Raw genomic sequence first — 17,350 nt, forward strand, 5'->3', positions numbered from 1 at the left:
CCACTGCGTTGCACACTCTGCATGCGGTAACTACGGCTTCAGGGCAGGTAATGGCGATGCATCTGCAATGTTGGGGCTGCATTTCTAAGTCAAAGTCGATGAGTCGTGCACTCAGCAAGCGGGGACCAGAACTTTGGTGCAGGCAGCAGCAAAGTGTAGATTTTGCAGATATGCCCTGGTTTCGAAATGATGCATTGAAGTTGATGCATTCATTTTTTAGGTTGCAGCACAAACACTCACTTCCAAGGGCCCAAAACTGGATTTGGCACCACTTGACAGAGCAGGACTCACAGCAGGGGAACCCAGGTGCTGCTAGCAAGATGAATGTGATGTCTTGGATATCCCAGAGACTTCCAACAGGAGGCAAGCTAAACACACCCTTGGAAAACCTTTAGAATTGCAGGATGTGGAGAGCAAAGTCCAGCCCTCTCACTCACATATACCATTATTCACGAGAGGAGTAGAGACACGGCTTGTTCCAGTGCAATACCCCTGACGAAGGGTCCTGCTTTGTTGACCCGAAATGCATTGGGTACTTATGAAAAACTGTGAACAGCATTAACCATTGCACCATAAGATGATTATTATGCCTGCATATGATGTTGAATTTGAACGTGGATCTGAATCAAGTTCTTTGATTGGATAACAAATATTGAACTGAATAAAGTTGAACTTTGTGAAGAAACCTGAGGGAATTTTCTAAAGGTGCCATTTTCAGACCTGCATTTTAAAATCAATTTCACTCTAAGATATGTTTTTAAATTCTGAGTCCAGAGACACCAAACACACTCTATCTATCTTTTACCAATTGGAAGTTACACTTGTGAAGGGTTAAAAAGCAGCTCCAAAACTAACCTATCGGAGAGATAGACCTTGCTGTAGTGAAAAATGAATTTAGTAGTTTTTCACTATCGGGACATGCAACACTCAAAAGTACATGTCCTGACTTTTAACTACACTGCACCCAGCCCATGGGCCTGCCTAGGACCTACCGTAGGGGTGACTTACATGTATTAATAGACAAGGTTTTGGCCTGGCAAGTAGGTGAACTTGCCCGGTTGAAATGGAAGTTTAAAACTGCACCCACAGGCTCTGCAGTAGTAGGCCTGAGACAAGTTTGAAGGGCTACTTATGTGGGTGGCACAATCAAAAACAAGTTAGTAGCATAGAAAAACATATGGGCACCTATGGGGGCCAAACCATAGACTAAGAAAGTGGTATAAGAGGTAAGAACCAAAACAAGACTAATACCCAAGGATGAAGAAGCCCAGGCGAAGCAAGAAACCACCAAAGGTCATTAGCTAGGGACCCCAAGGTGCCTGGGTGTAGAGGGGTTATTTTCTTGTTTCTGGACCCTTTCCAACGGACCCCGAAGACACCAATTGGATCAGGAAAGGTTGGAGAGCCACCCCACTCATGGATACCCAGGTAACCAGGATACCTACACCAGAGAGCCCAGGTGCATAGGGGTTAAGTGGTGTCGGAACTGCCTGTTGAAGCCAATGGTGGATCTTGGAAATCCAGCAGCTGCAGCGACTCCTGGACCAGAAGGGTGGAACCCAAATGTGGATTCTAGATGAGAAGTACCTGAAAGCAGAGGAGACAGAGTCGAAACCACCCGGAGGTGTCCAGCAGGAGCAGGAGCACAATGCCACCTCTTGTCAGAGTTGCACAACGGTCTTGATAAAGCAGCTGTGGAGACCAGGCAATGATGCAGGAGCACTAAAGCCATCCACAAGCTGTCCCTCGACGGATGAATAGTGCAGGAAGGTCAGTGGCCGGCGGACCACCAACAAGTCTTGGCAATCGCAAGAGTTGGTTTAAGGGAAAAAATGCTTTGATGCAGACCAGCAAAGCCTGTGGGACTAACCTAGCAAGGGTAAGTCAGGGCCAGCCCTCAGCATACAGGAGAGCCAGCAGGAATTGTTGGAGCCCCCTCGAGGACCCTCTATCAGCAGGCACTGGGATTTGCTGGGAAGCCTCAGCAGTACACAGAAGATGGAGGCTGTTGGACTTGGCCCTTTTTGAAGGGTCCTCCCTGAACTTTTTGCCTTCCTCCTGTATTTTGTCTGACCTGTTTTTGTTGGTTTTATGACTCTGGGCACTTTACCAATGCTGTTCAGGGTTAAAGTGCATATGCTCTCCCTATGGTAAATTGATGTATGAATTAGTGACTCCATGATCGGCTGATTTGGTTTACTTGTCAGTACAGTGCACTGAGTGTGCCCAGGGGGTCGTAAATCAAATGCTGCTTTTGTACCGCTTTTGGCCGCCATAAGTGTGGCAGGGTATGCTCAGACGTGAGTCCCTTGCTCACTTTGCCACTGGATTCAAGCAAGCCGGGCTGAAGACGGCTGGAATGCCAGAAAACGGTCCTCGGAAGCTTGTTACCGGTCCAGGGAAGGCATGGCTTGGCAGTTCGGGCTGGACTGTTCCCATGAGGCACAGGGTCAGACTGATTTGCATATAGCCATGTCTGAACTGGGGTGGCAGAGTGGGCTAAAGAACGGTGATGGATTAAACCCAGATCTTTTGACTGGGTGTGAGTGTTTGATTGGTTCAGATGCTTCGTCCATTACCACCCCCTTTTGTACCGCTTTTGGCCACCATAGGTGTGGCAGGGTATGCTCAGACGTGAGTCCCTTGCTCACCTTGCCACTGGATTCAAGCAAGCCGGGCTGAAGACGGCTGGAATGCCAGAAACTGGTCCTCAGAAGCTTGTTTCCGGTCCAGGGAAGGCATGGCTTGGCAGTTCGGGCTGGACTGTTCCCATGAGGCACAGGGTCAGACTGATTTGCATATAGCCATGTCTGAACTGGGGTGGCAGAGTGGGCTAAAGGACGGTGATGGATTAAACCAAGATCTTTTGACTGGGTGTGAGTGTTTGATTGGTTCAGATGCTCCGTCCATTACCACCCCTTTTGTACCACTTTAGGCCGCCATGAGTGTGGCAGGGTATGCTCAGATGGGAGTCCCTTGCTCACTTTGCCACTGGATTAAAGCAAGCCGGGCTGAAGACGGCTGGAATGCCAGAAACCGGTCCTCGGAAGCTTGTTTCCGATCCAGGGAAGGCATGGCTTGGCAGTTCGGGCTGGACTGTTCCCATGAGGCACAGGGTCAGACTTATTTGCATATAGCCATGTCTGAACTGGGGTGGCAGAGTGGGCTAAAAAACTGTGATGGATTAAACCCAGATCTTTTGACTGGGTGTGAGTGTTTGATTGGTTCAGATGCTCTGTCCATTACCAACCCCTTTTGTACCGCTTTTGGCCGCCATAAGTGTGGCAGGGTATGCTCAGACGTGAGTCCCTTGCTCACTTTGCCACTGGATTCAAGCAAGCCGGGCTGAAGACGGCTGGAATGCCAGAAACCCGTCCTCGGAAGCTTGTTTCCGGTCCAGGGAAGGCATGGCTTGGCAGTTCGGGCTGGACTGTTCCCATGAGGCACAGGGTCAGACTGATTTGCATATAGCCATGTCTGAACTGGGGTGGCAGAGTGGGCTAAAGAACGGTGATGGATTAAACCCAGATCTTTTGACTGGGTGTGAGTGTTTGATTGGTTCTGATGCTCCGTCCATTACCACCCCCTTTTTTACCGCTTATGGCCGCCATAAGTGTGGCAGGGTATGCTCAGACGTGAGTCCCTTGCTCACTTTGCCACTGGATTCAAGCAAGCCGGGCTGAAGACGGCTGGAATGCCAGAAACCGGTCCTCAGAAGCTTGTTTCCGGTCCAGGGAAGGCATGGCCTGGCAGTTCGGGCTGGACTGTTCCCATGAGGCACAGGGTCAGACTGCTTTGCATATAGCCATGTCTGAACTGGGGTGGCAGAGTGGGCTAAAGAACGGTGATGGATTAAACCCAGATCTTTTGACTGGGTGTGAGTGTTTGATTGGTTCAGATGCTCCGTCCATTACCACCCCCTTTTGTACCGCTAGTGGGTTTGCAGCACTGGTTGTGCCACCCACAGAAGCAGCTTGTAGAAGTGTGTCTCAGGTCTGCCATTGCAGAGCCTGTGTGCAGTCTGGTACTGCCATGCTGACTGGGAAAGTGCACCTGCTTGCCAGTCCCTAAACCTTCCCTTTTCTACATATTAGTCACCCCTATGGTAGGCCCAAGGACAGGGTGCATTGTAAGTATAAGGTAGGACAAGCCCTGATGTGTGTGGCATGTCCTTATAGTGAATTACATCCATTTTCGTTTTTCACTATTGCAAGGCTACATATTCCCCATAGGGCTGAATGGGCAGTTTGATTATTACATCTTATAATCCTAACTGATTCAGGGAACTAGGTAGAAATTCGAGTTTAGCATGCCTGAACTCAGAATGATAAAATACATCTTTTAGTGGAGGTGGTTTTAACATTCTGTGTTTGAAAATACCACTTTTAGAAAGTAGGTATGTTCTTGCCTAACTATCCAAGCCTGCCTCTGCTAGGTTGTTTATTCCTTGTCTGGAGTTTGAGTGATAGGGTGTTGGCGGATTCCAGGAGGCAGCGTGAGTCAGCACAGTGCTGAATAGAGAGATCTGCATCTAGATGGGTGGGAGGAGTTGCACCTGGGCCCTGAATAGGGCTGTGCCTTCCCTCTACATTGCTGGCTCCACCTCCTGTGATGCGTCTGATGTCCCTGGCCTACACTGTGAAAGGAAAGAAGGAGTCTTCGCAGCAGACACCGGCGCATCACCAGGAAGCGTGTCGCAGGGCCTGTTGCGGCCACATAGAACCGCTGAGTCATCGCAGGGCCCCCAAAGCACCTCGCATCGCCGGAGAAGAGGATTGACGTTACAGCAGATGCCGCTGCATCACTGGGAAGCGTGTCGCAGGGCCTGTTGCCGTTCTCATCATTGTTGAAGCACCGCGCATCGCCTGAGAAGAGGATCAACGTTGGTCAGGCGCCGCCGCATCACCAGGAAGCATGTCGCAGGGCCTGTCGCGTTCTGCATCGTATCGTACCAAGAAGAAGACAACATCTTTATTTCTTTACACCAAATCTTCGTCGCATCACGGTGTTGCTCGCCGCATCGCCACGGAAGCGCAGTAAGAAACTGATGCATCACCTCCCCTCGCAGAGAAGAACCGACACATCTCTGTCCCCTACGCAGCAGTAGGGAACCGACGCATCACCATTCTTGCATGTAAGGAACCTACGCATCACCTTCCCTGCAACACTTTTGTTGGATTGCGTTACGCAGTTTCAGGTACATTGACTCAAAGTGTCGCATTTTACATCCAAGAGAGAACTAAGCTAATTCTATAATTTTAATACAGTATTGTGGATGTTGTGTCGTTCGTGGTCTTGTGTTAAATCTATATAGAAGATACTTATTTCTGATATACAACTTGTGTGGTGTCCATCTGTAGTGTTGTCACTGAGTCACTGTATGTGTTCACAAATGCTTTACACACTGCCTCTGAGATAAGCCTGTCTGCTCGTGCCAAGCTACCAAGGGGGTGAGCAGGGGTTATTTTAGGAGTGTACCCTCTTACCCTGACTAGACTCAAGGACCCCTATTTGTCACAGGTACCTACCTATGCCAACCAGAGACCCCCAAATCTAACAGAGGCCAACGGTGCAGAGGAGGCAGGCAGGACGTTGGTCATGGAGCTGGGCAATGCTGGAGGCTGAGGCTACTGGGAGCTTGAAGGTTTTTTGTGAAGCGAGCCAACAAGCTTTGGCAACGGCAGACAGACGCTGAGCCCAGGGAGATGTTTCAGGTCGGCTGGCGAGGGATTACAGTCGGCCAAGTTGCAGGTAAGACTGGTCAGGCCTCGGGTGAGCCAACCTGGGAGATGTCTGTGTTGCAGACCTAGGATATGTCTATGGGACAACAAGATTAGCAAGCCAGCTGTTGACGTAGTGGTGCCTGCGGAAGCTGGGAAGTGACTCCTTCGCATAAAGGGAGATTCCTTCTTGATTGAATGCATGCAGAGTCCTTGCTGACTCAGAGGATGCATGGCCATAGAGTTGCAGAAACTTGAAAGAGTGTGGAGACAATGTTGCAGCAGGAATCTTTTCACCAAGAGCAGTCTTGTCTTTGGTCCTGGTTCGATCCAGCAGCAGAGATCCAGTGTCCAAAAGCAGAAGAGTCTTCAGACAGGTCTTGATGAAGTCCAGGACAAATCTAAGGACCCACCCTTAGGGGAGCCCTTAAGTAACCCTAAAAGGGGGAAGGAAGTCTTCTGCGGTGACCCACCTATCAGAGGGGGTCAGGGACGCTAGTCAGCTGGCCTAGCTAGTCAGATGCCTTCAGGGGCCCAGATTCCAAATAGCAGAATCTAGTGGCCACCTGTAGGAGCTCTGGGATCCTCCCTGGGGAGGGGCTGGACAGGGGCTGGACAGGGGGTGCCTTTTTTGTAGTTTCAAGCCAGAGCAGGAGCCAAGGGCTCCTAAACTGGTTAAAACTGGTTTATGAAAGGAGGGCACCAAATGTGCCCTTCAATCCAGTCTGGCAGCGCTTGGAAGCACCCCTACCCTACCTAATTCTAAAGGAGAGGTGGGCACACCTCTACTTCATAGGAAATCCTTTGCTCAGCTTCCCCTGCCCGAGTTAGGCTCATCAGCAGGAGGCATACCACAGTGTCTGAGGATGGCAGCAATGCAGGCTGGCAGGCATACCCTGTAAGGCTACACAGATAGGTATTGGGTGGTCCTTTAAGGAGCCCCCATTACATGGTATCTTTCAACTAGCACTGTAATCGGTTTAGTTGCATGATTCCAACATGTTTGATACCAAACATGACAAGGTTTGGGTAGCAATTATGTAGCTGGAAACTCGACTTTCCAGTGTCCACTGCTACCTTAAAATGTCTGCCCCACAATTATAAAGCCCAGAGAATGGAGTCTGAGGTTTTTAGGGGTACATCTACTCATGCAGGGGTAACCACACACTAGGGTTGACTTATAGGTTTAAAGTGTAGTGACTGTGAAAGGTGCATGCACCATTTCACACTAGCTGAAATGGCAGGAATGCAGACACTGTTTGCATGGACTCCCATGGGTAGCATCATACATGAGACCTCTCGTGTACCAATGCCTTGGGTACCTCAGTACCATATTATTGAGACTTACGGTTGTACAGCAGTATGCCAATTATGGGGTGTACAAAGTACTTACCATTAATTTTAGAGGAGTGAGCACTGCCACTGGGGTCCTGGTTAGCAGGATCCCAGTGAACTACAGTCAAAACACACTGACACCAGGGAAAAAGTGGAGGTATTTTGCCAGAAAGATCCTACTTTCCTACACGCAGTAATAGGGACTTATCAGTAAATCAAATATGCCAATCATGGAGAAACCAAACACCATTACATTTTAGACATAGAGCACATGCACATTAGCACTGGTCAGCAGTGGAAAAGTGCCCAGAGTCCTAAAGCCAGCAAAAACGAAGTCAAAGATGAAGAATAAAGCAAAAAGTTTTGGGTAACCATGCAAAAAGGGCCATTTCCAACAAAGACCTACTCCGAGAATTCCATGTGATGTAAGTACTGGTCTTATGCAACAAGCCCGCCTCAGGGGATTTAACCTGGTGGCTGTTGGAGCTAGGACCAACACCAACACCCACAGCCACAAACCACTCATGTAATCTAGGGATCATCCTAGATGACAATCTCAACATGACGGCTCAAGGTAACTTAGTTTGCACCTCTTTCATCCACATCCTGGACTACGGAAACACTATGCAGGAATCTCCAAACTCATACACAGAAATCATACCATATAGAATGCAGCTGCAAGACTCATACTCGACCTCCCATGCTGCACCCACATTACATGGCACCTCAGGAAGCTTCCCTGGCTCCCCATTCACAAGCAAAGCCAATCCAAACTTCTCACACACATGTAAAAAGCCCTACATAACACAGGACTACAATACCTGAACAGCCACATACACGATCACCAACCCACCCGACACCTTCGCTCTACCTCACTCTCACTTGCATACACTCCCCCATCCACAAAGGCACAACTTGAGGTCACTCATTCGCCGACATTGCACCCGACATGGAACGATCCCCTCAATGCATCAGAGCCTACTCTTCACTTCTTGAGGTCTGCAAGAAGCTGAAGACCTGGCTTTTCATATAAGCACCTTGGCACCACACACCTTGCCCAAGCACCTGTATACACTTTTGGGTGATTAGTGCGCTATACAAATCAACATAATGATAATACAACATAGCTGTGTCATTTTAATAAAGGAATTTTATAAATGGATGACGCTCGTCCCAGGACCTCAGGGAGCTTGAATGTCATGTGGACATGACCCCCCATTTAAATGCATCCACTTACAAATCAGCTTAAAAAGAGAACACATGCTTTCGATGCCCGCCGTTAAAGCTGGTGAATGAATCACTCGTCATTGGGCGTAGTCCATTTTATTTTCACATTTTTGTGTTCATTATTTGGTTTTTGTAGCAGGTTTAGTTTCAGTGGTATGATTTAGTGTGTGTTTCAGACTGCGCACCTATAAGACGCAAGGCGATATTCAAAACATAGTTACATTTTTAATGCACGGTAAATTCTTCTGCCTTTACGTTTCTCTGTTCCATGTGCTTAGAATCAGGGTAAATGCCACTGTGAAATACCGTTTAAATGCCTGAGAGTATACATTTATAGTAATGAGTATTAGATGCTAGGTGATTGTGAGTCCAATCTTCAGGTAAACAAGGACGGGACGCGTGGCTTAGTAAAGAGAGTGATTTACCTCTCATAGTATATTCAGCTCTGATATGGGGCCCCTTAGCTGGCTTCATTTTTTAGGTCGCGCCTGAGTCAGCGCGCATACGCTGCTCTGCGGAGCTTCTTGTAAGCACTTTAAACTTCTCTGTGTGGGTATGACTCCCCCTACTCATTGGGTTGGCTGTTACCTGTGTCATTTTGTTATTGTAGCCTGCAAATGGCTAAAGGCGGGTGCATGTCCTACCTGTTTTGCAAATGTTCACTCCCACAATGTTTTGCTTGCGGGAGCTCCATTCCTCGTAGGTCAGGTTACTGTTGAAAGTTTGGAACAGGCAGTTCAGATGTCTCAAATATCAGTGGCGATGATACTAGCAAATTGCCAAGGTGCTTAATGATTAGCTTCTGCTAAAGGCCTCAGCAGATGGGTGACTGTTCAGTGTGCAGCACTCGTAGCAGCTTCGCGAGCTGCAAATGGGAACAGTTTTGCAAAGTCTACTTAAATTGGAGATAACATTACTGCCGAGTGCACTGAATCTGAATAGTACCCAATTATAATCCCAAATAGGTCATTTTTAGGCAGTGAACTGATTTCTCTAAAAGACCCATTCCATCTTATTTGAGTCCAGACTAATCTTGTGATGGCTGGATGAGCCACAGGGCCGAAATAATGACACGAGGTGGGCCAGTCATTCCATATCATTTTAATCATATGGTGATAAAAAGCGACATCTACTTCGACAGGACCCTAGTACAATGTACTGCTCACTGTCCTTTGATGACACATAAAACCTTATGGCCGAAGAAGCTGAGCGTAGACTTTGCCCGGAATCGCCATTTTATAATTACATTCTAACTCTTTTAAAAGAGAAAAAAAAGAAACAAGCAGGCCGAGCTGAAACGGCTCCAAAAAGATAGAAGATTCAGAGTCCTGCAACATGGCGTACCCAGGACACATTTACTGGCCCTAATTACACGGGACCATTTCAGTAATTCCGCTCTCTCAATGCCCAATGGCTCACGCACGTGGACAAATCAGCAATCGACGCACGGCTGACCTGCGCCGAAGGCGGTCCTGGATGACCAGTTGCAGTGTCCACCAGTGCCCATGTAATTACTTAAGTTCTTACTCTAACCAGATGCCTAATATTCAGACCTTGGAAGTAAACAGCAACAACAACGGATGCCAGCGGAGTTCATCAAGGCAGCCTCCTGCCTTATGGCCCAGCCTGGGCCATGACTTACAGAGGCCTCCCTTAGAACGTGTTTTTAAGCCTTTACTTCTCCCATGGCAGAAAAGTGTTCTCAGTGCTGCATCACTGTTTACTTAGATTGTTTATCAGGTGGAAAGGCTTCTAAAGCACAGCACCCAGTATAATGTGCTGCATGACTAAACACTTATACGGTCCCAAAGGCGAGACCTATTGGCCATGCCAATGCTTGTTTTTTGTGTGCAGTTTTTATAGAGTGGCAACTCGACCACAGGTATTGGAGCGCTTTTTTGGTAGGTCCAGGGAGATGAGGTGATTTGCCCAGAATCACAGGATGGTGAGCCGGTGCCGAAACTCGAACCCTGATCCCCAAGCCCGTAGCTCTGGCTGTTACGCCACATCCTCTTGATGCATTCACTCGCTTCTTCCTACAGCCGGCTGAGGCTGACTGTAGAGAACGACCAACGGGAAGCGGGTATAAAAGAAGTAAGAACATTAATTTCTGAATGCATAGTGTCCAGGGAAGATCCACAAACCCAGCTTTATTGAAACTGGCTTTTGTTACTCTCATCGATCTTTGTGCACACACATAACCAGTGCTTGAAATGGGAAAATGGAAGTGCAGGTACTCTGGTACTCTAGTCTGTACCAGAGTACCAGCTTGTTTCTAAGAAGTGCGGATACTCCCCAATTAAAAGTATAGCATTTCTCTTGAGAAGTGCCGGTACTCTTCAATTAAAAGTATAGCATTTCTCTTTAGAAGTGCCGGTACTCTTCTATTAGAAGTATATCATTACTCTCCCTCCCAAAATAAAAAGGTGCCGGTACTCCGTACCAGACAGTATCGGCCCATTCAAAGCACTGTAACATGTCTTCAAAGTGTGTGTGTTAGCGGGGGTGGGGGGTAGTGGGGGGGGGGGAGGGGGGGTGTCGGTAGCCATGTGCTGTCCCCGCTGCAGTCACAGACTGTACCTGATGCGCGTCCGATGTGACTACCAATGGCGCAGCGGTCTAACGCAACTTGCGCCCCCCTGCAAACAGCATGGAGTACCCCCCCCCCCCCCCCCCCCACCTCTCCTCCCACACATACGCTCACGGGGCTATTGTTAACGCCGCTGCAATGGTGTGTCGGTGGCACGCGGACCGACTGGCAGCACAGAAGGTCCGGAGCACTTGTTGACAGCGCAGCCCCCCTTATCTCTGAACATGCTCTGCGATGGGTGGGGCGAGAGGGGGGCTTCTCTGTAATCACATCGGTGCCGCCTGAAGCCCGCGACGTCAGGACCTGCGGCGATAAATGCATCTTAATGGCAGGGCGTGCTTGTATGTTACAGACGCTGGTGTCTAGACTTCGGTGGGACTCGTGCGCGTTTATGGCACACGTGACCTGTGTGCCTCTCAGTACGAGTTCCTGCCAGCCATAGCGCTCGGGCTAGATAGGACAGGGCCTTGAGAGGAAATGCAGTGAAGTGATTGGCGAGACTCTTGCGGCTTGAATGTTATGGTCATCTATTCCAAAAGTGTCGCTAAAGACTTCCTGCGTCACTTCTATGGCGTGCCAGTGATTTCTATTGCACCAGCATTTGCCGTGCAGCAATCTGCGGCATCATAATGTTTATCATTTCCGGGGCAGCTCGGCATGAACAGTGTGTTGCGAAGGTATCTTATGTGAACCTGTGCTAGAGATGGCTGCAGGTAAAGACGGGGAACTTGTTTGCATGAAAGTGTGTATGCGGTATCTCCAGGGCTTTAAGTGGGATGAAAAAACTGTGTGTGTGTGGGGGGGGGGGGGGTGTTTCTCAAAGGGGCGTGGTCAGTGTAATTAGGGGCGTGGCCTTAAATCACTTTCGCAAAAAATCTGTGCTTTGCATAGTGTGCCGCCCGACTTGTAATTTGCTGTTTCCGTCATTGCATCCAGATATTTGATACAAGTAACCTCATACCTACAATAAGTAAGTAATATTGGCTTTGTCAATGGTTATTACTTACAGAAGATAAATAAGCTGCAACTATAACTTGTATATAATATTGACAAAGCTTCCAATTAAAGCCCTGGTGACCCTACCACAATGTTGCTGCTCCTGAGTTTCAGAAAGAGAAGGGAAATCCAGAAAGAAAATGACTCTTAAAGGATTTCCCTTCCCCCACAACGCTCCCCTGGCATGACGTCATGCTGTAGCTTCTCTACTACTGAGAAGTGAGCAGTGTGGGCAGCGCACATCCATGTGCCTGGTGCTGTCTCGAAACGGGTGTCTATCAGGCTTTGTTTTGTGCCCTGGCACTTTTACTGCAATGACAGCAAACAGCGGTCATTGCAGTGCGGGAAAAAAACGGGCTGCCTGTCAGGGCTCAAAACAGAGCCCGATAGAGACCCGTTTCGAGGCCCCCTGAAAAAAACTGCCGGTGCTCAGACCTCTTGAGACCCGGCCCACTTAAAGCCCTGGGTATCTCTGTCATGCAAACCTAGACAGATGTCAGCAGAGAGCGCTGTCTAGAAGGAGAAGAGGGCAAAAAGTCTCCATAAAAAGTATGGGGCATATTATCAAGAACGGCGATAACATTATCTAAAGCGGCGATAATGGGCTTGATAATATGCCCTGGAGAATTCCAATAGAAGCCCATGTTCACACCAGTCCATGTTCTGGTGTCAACATGGGCTTCTATTGGAATTCTCCAGGGCATATTATCAAGCCCATTATCGTCGCTTTAGCTGTAGTTTTTTGCCGCTAAAGCGGCGATAATTTGTAACGCCGTCCTTGATAATATGCCCCTGTATTCCTTTAACATGTGGAAGCTTTAACATTAAAGCGTCACATTATAGCACCACACTGACCAATACTTACTAAAGATGACAGTTGAAATCCTGATCAATTAGTGAAATAAAAGGCATGACAGTTGTCATGTAAACCCTAGATTATTATGGAGCAACATTATTGTCTATTAAACAAAGAAAGCACAATAGGTTTTTGCACAGCTGGTATTCTGCACTCATATTTGAAAATGCTTTCAATGCGAAAATGAAGTAAAAGGAACTTTGGTGAAATAGAATATTTGATTAAGATCATATAATTACAGAGAGGAAAACCCCCCCAAAAAACCAACGCAATTTATCCAGATTTTCTGGTTTCACTTCATTCAAATTCTACGTAGGTATCTATTTGTCTTTCCTTTCTTGTGTTAACACTTTGCTTTTACATCTTTGTGCATTTTTCTGTAGTTTTTATTATTGCTCAAACTCGACCCGCAGTTATAGGCATGTTTGAGCACCAGTTACACTGGTGTGAGTACCAGTTATATTACATAAGGTCACATTCGTGTTTTTAATGACACAAGGAGATTAAGGGGCAGATGTATCAAGTCTTTTGCGACTCGCAAAGGCCGAAATTCATTTTAGCATTTTTCCATATGTATCAAAAAATCGCAAAATAAGGAATCGCAGTAATTTGCAATTCCTTATTTTGCTTAAGCATTTAAGGAATCACAAATTTTGCGTTTCATTAAATGAGATGTATGTAACTTTTTGAAATAGCGAATTTGTGTTAAGAAATCGCAAATTACTACCAACTTGTAGTTGGTGGTAATTTGCGATTTTTTTTAAAAATGCCCTATTTGGCATTTGTGAGGGTGGCATGTGACACACATACATGCCCATAGGACACGTATGTGCGCCACATGCACACACACATGTAAATTTCAGGGGTGCAGCAGGGTGTCTTTGAGACACCCCTGCACCCTTGAAATAATTCTCAAATTGCGATTAGCAAATTGCGAATTCGCAATTTGAGAATTATTGCACTATCATTCCTATGGGCCAACAGGCCCATAGGAATGCATGGGAATTATTCCTTAATTGCGAATTCGCAAAATGCGAATTCGCAAATAAGGAAAAATAAGGAATCGCTAAAAAATTGCGATTTTGTACATACATTTCATTTTGCGAATTCTAAATAGCGATTCGCTAAAAATCGCTATTTAGAATTTGCAAATTGAAATCTTGATACATCTGCCCCTAAGTGATTTACCCTGAATCACAGGGTGTGGAACTGACAAGGAGACTCCAACCTAGGGGCATATTATCAAGACAGGCGATACAATTATTGCGGTTTTAGTGGCAGAAAACTGCAGCTAAAACGGCGATAATGGGCTTGATAATATGCTCTATGGAATTCCAATTGAAGCCCATGTTAGATGTCCTTCACATTTAACATGGGCTTCAATTGGAATTCCATAGAGCATATTATCAAGCCCATTATCACCGTTTTAGCGGCAGAACTGCAGCTAAAACGGCGATCATTTTATCGCCTGACTTGATAATATGCCTCCTAGTTTCCCATCTCCAAAGTCGCCAACTCTGGCGATATCAATACATCCTGGGTAGAGGGAGGGTGACAGACAGAAGGTACCTGAAAGCTTGGCTCATTATGGGTTGAGGTTCCAACAGGGCCTCGAGCTGAGGCAGAGACAGGCTTCAGGCTTGAGCCTGGTCTGAGCTTTCAGTGACTCACCCACTTCTAATCGTGAGGAACACCAAAGCTCTGCTGGCCACCAAAAGAAATACAAGTACAAATGAATACATAAATAATATATTACTACTAATGTGAAAAACCATTCACCAGTGCACAAAAAAGAAATAAAAAAAGAAACCCAAAACGAAAGACTGAAATCAGTTCAAGAAGTAACTGATGTCAACACTTTCTGGACACAATTATCACCCCTTAGTGCCAATCCCTCAATTCTATAGTGGTTCAAAACAGATGTGAGGAACACCCTATGTTCCTGCTCTGCAAATCTCTGTTAAAGGAGTACGATCCATAACTCCCAAAAAAGCCACAAAACCTCTAATTGATATTCCTGCAATCTTGCTAGGTAAAGGAACTTTTGCCACCTCAAAAGACAGCAAAATCGTTTCTCTAATCTATGTGCTTAAATACATTTTAAAAGCCCTATTGCTTAGTGCTGTGCTACCAAAAGTGACAAATGTTCAGAGGTGCTGAAAGAACCTATAAGTTCTAGATAAAGCAACATCGCTCTTTTGACATCCAAAAAGTGCAACAACATTTCTACCTGAGAAGAAGGTATAGGAAAAGCCATAGGAAGAAAAAGTCTCCTGTTTTCTATGAGCCAAGGAAGAAATCTTGGGTATCAATTTAGGATTTGACTCCAAAACAATACCACCTTTCAACGCTCTCAATATGGTGGCCAGCACAAAAGAAAAACTCCCAGCTCCTCAATTTTTCTTGCAGATGTTATTGCAACTAAAAATACCACGAACTAGGTCAAGAATGTCAATTCTTTAGTCTTAAGTGTCTCAGAAGGAAACACTTGCAAAGATTTTAGAAGCAATGGTAAGTCACAAGGACCAAAGAAAGGACATGTGACAGCTCCCCCGCTCCGTCCAGCAGGTCTCTAACTTTGCCCGTGTGCCCCTGTGAACTCTCGCTATCACTCCCCCTGCTCGCCACTGCCTGCCGCGACCCTGCACTTTGAAGCTGTGTCCTATGTTTAGCCTCTGTTGCTGTTCCTTTACAGCCCGTGGTCAGTCAGCCTTCTATTCCTGTTTTAGTTAGTTTTTTGTGTCTATTAAGTTGTCTTTTCTGTTGGGCCTATTTTTGCCTTTCTCCTGCTTATTGTAAAGTGATCCGACCCACCTCACCTTCCATTTCCCGCAGTTTCTTTTGCCCTGCACCCACCTCCCACTTCCCACTTCCCACCGCCCAGCGCCCCGCCCCACTCCCAGGACCTACTGCAGTGCCGAAGAACCGCCAAAGACAAGCTCGTCTGTGCCCATCTGCGACTAGACTGCACCCACCGCAGGGAACCCTGGCTATCCTCCCACCTACAGGTACTCCGTCACGGAACTTTGACATCTGGACCAAAGATACCACAATGACAAATGCTGTACCTCATCTCCTCGATCAATAGTGGGACCATTTACCTGCCACCGCTGCCTTTTCACCTGCAACTCAGGTCAGACTGCCCTTACAGAAACACACTCCACTCCCACGCCATGGAGTTCAACCACCTGGGAACCACCCCAATGCCTCCTGCTCAGCGTCTGATCTCAGCATACATGGCACCAAAATCTGGGACATATCAAATTAATTGGAGCCTCAGGGGGAAAGAAGAGGGTGCAGGCCGCCCCCCACTCAAACTGTAATAAACAACAAATGGCCTGTCCCTCCTGACACTCTTATTATTTCTATTTTGTATACCAGGAATGTAGTGGTATGCAACTTTTTATTACCACAAGCCCACTGTTTTTAGGCTATTCATAACTGTACACGTGTCAGAAGCTATCAAGGTACACACAAGATACAGATAAAATTGTCGCAATACCATCACCCACCAAAAGTTTAGTGGAAAAAATGTGGGAGAAAGAGTAAGCCCCTCACGGAAGCACCGCAAATGGGGTTTTCTGGCTAGCAATTGCCAGTATACCCATTTATTATCATCGGTAACTCACTCTTATAATAGTGGAAAGGAAAGACAAACACAAGAAAAAGACCGACAACATAAACAGTGCTTTTTCTTAACATCAGCCCCACAGTCTGCTGATTGTTCTTACCATAGCAAGTTAACATGAACCCTTGCTATTTTAGTGTGCACATACACCAAACCCCTAGTGAGAAATGAAAACGTGAATCTCACACAATTAAAATTGAAGAATTCACTGGCCACTCTGGATTTATTCTGGGCTGTGAGTTCTTCAAATTAAAAACGACTCACACCAAGCAAAATCTTGTGTGAATCATTGTCGCCAACATGTTTCGTTGCTCCTAATTTACGCAACTTCTTCAGGGCAAACGGGGGTTATCCACTTTAATTTCCACTCTCTTGTAAACCACACCTGTGATGGTAAAAACAACAAATCACAAATAAAATGAGCCAGGGGTTCAAGACCCTTACATACCAAGGAGCTGGATCGAGATAGGGGACACGGCTATGGCACTCAAGACATCTGTAGCATAATCACCTGGGGTTAGCGTCTTTCACGCGTACCTGCTACCCCACTGAATTAGTACATCTGTGTCCTGAAGGATCACGTGTCCCTCTGAAGACCCGCTATCGTCAGGTATTCTGTGCAAAAATACAGATACAAAGACCGAATTCAATCAAATTATGGCCATATCGCATTCGGCAATGCACCCTGTCATTGCTATCAATGAACCTAATTCAAAAGGGCGAAAGATCAAATACCCGCCCGTACTCAGAACAGCACACGTCCAGCAAATCAGCCATTTCCTGGCCGATTACCTTTCAAATCGTCCCGGTAGAGATACTAGCTTGCTACTCTTACCGCTTAGGACAGAGCCTCTTACCCACGCCGGATCGCCGGCAACTCTTGATCTCAGCCGCGCCCAGCCTGAACTTCCACAATTGATTATCAAGAGCCGAGGGAGGAATGGGATAAGTTATCAACGCTCAGAAAACGCCAGATTCGAGTAGCCCTGCATGGCCGT

Source organism: Lissotriton vulgaris, chromosome 3_1 (genome assembly GCF_964263255.1).
Source record: "Lissotriton vulgaris chromosome 3_1, aLisVul1.2, whole genome shotgun sequence".
Lineage (NCBI taxonomy): Eukaryota > Metazoa > Chordata > Amphibia > Caudata > Salamandridae > Lissotriton > Lissotriton vulgaris.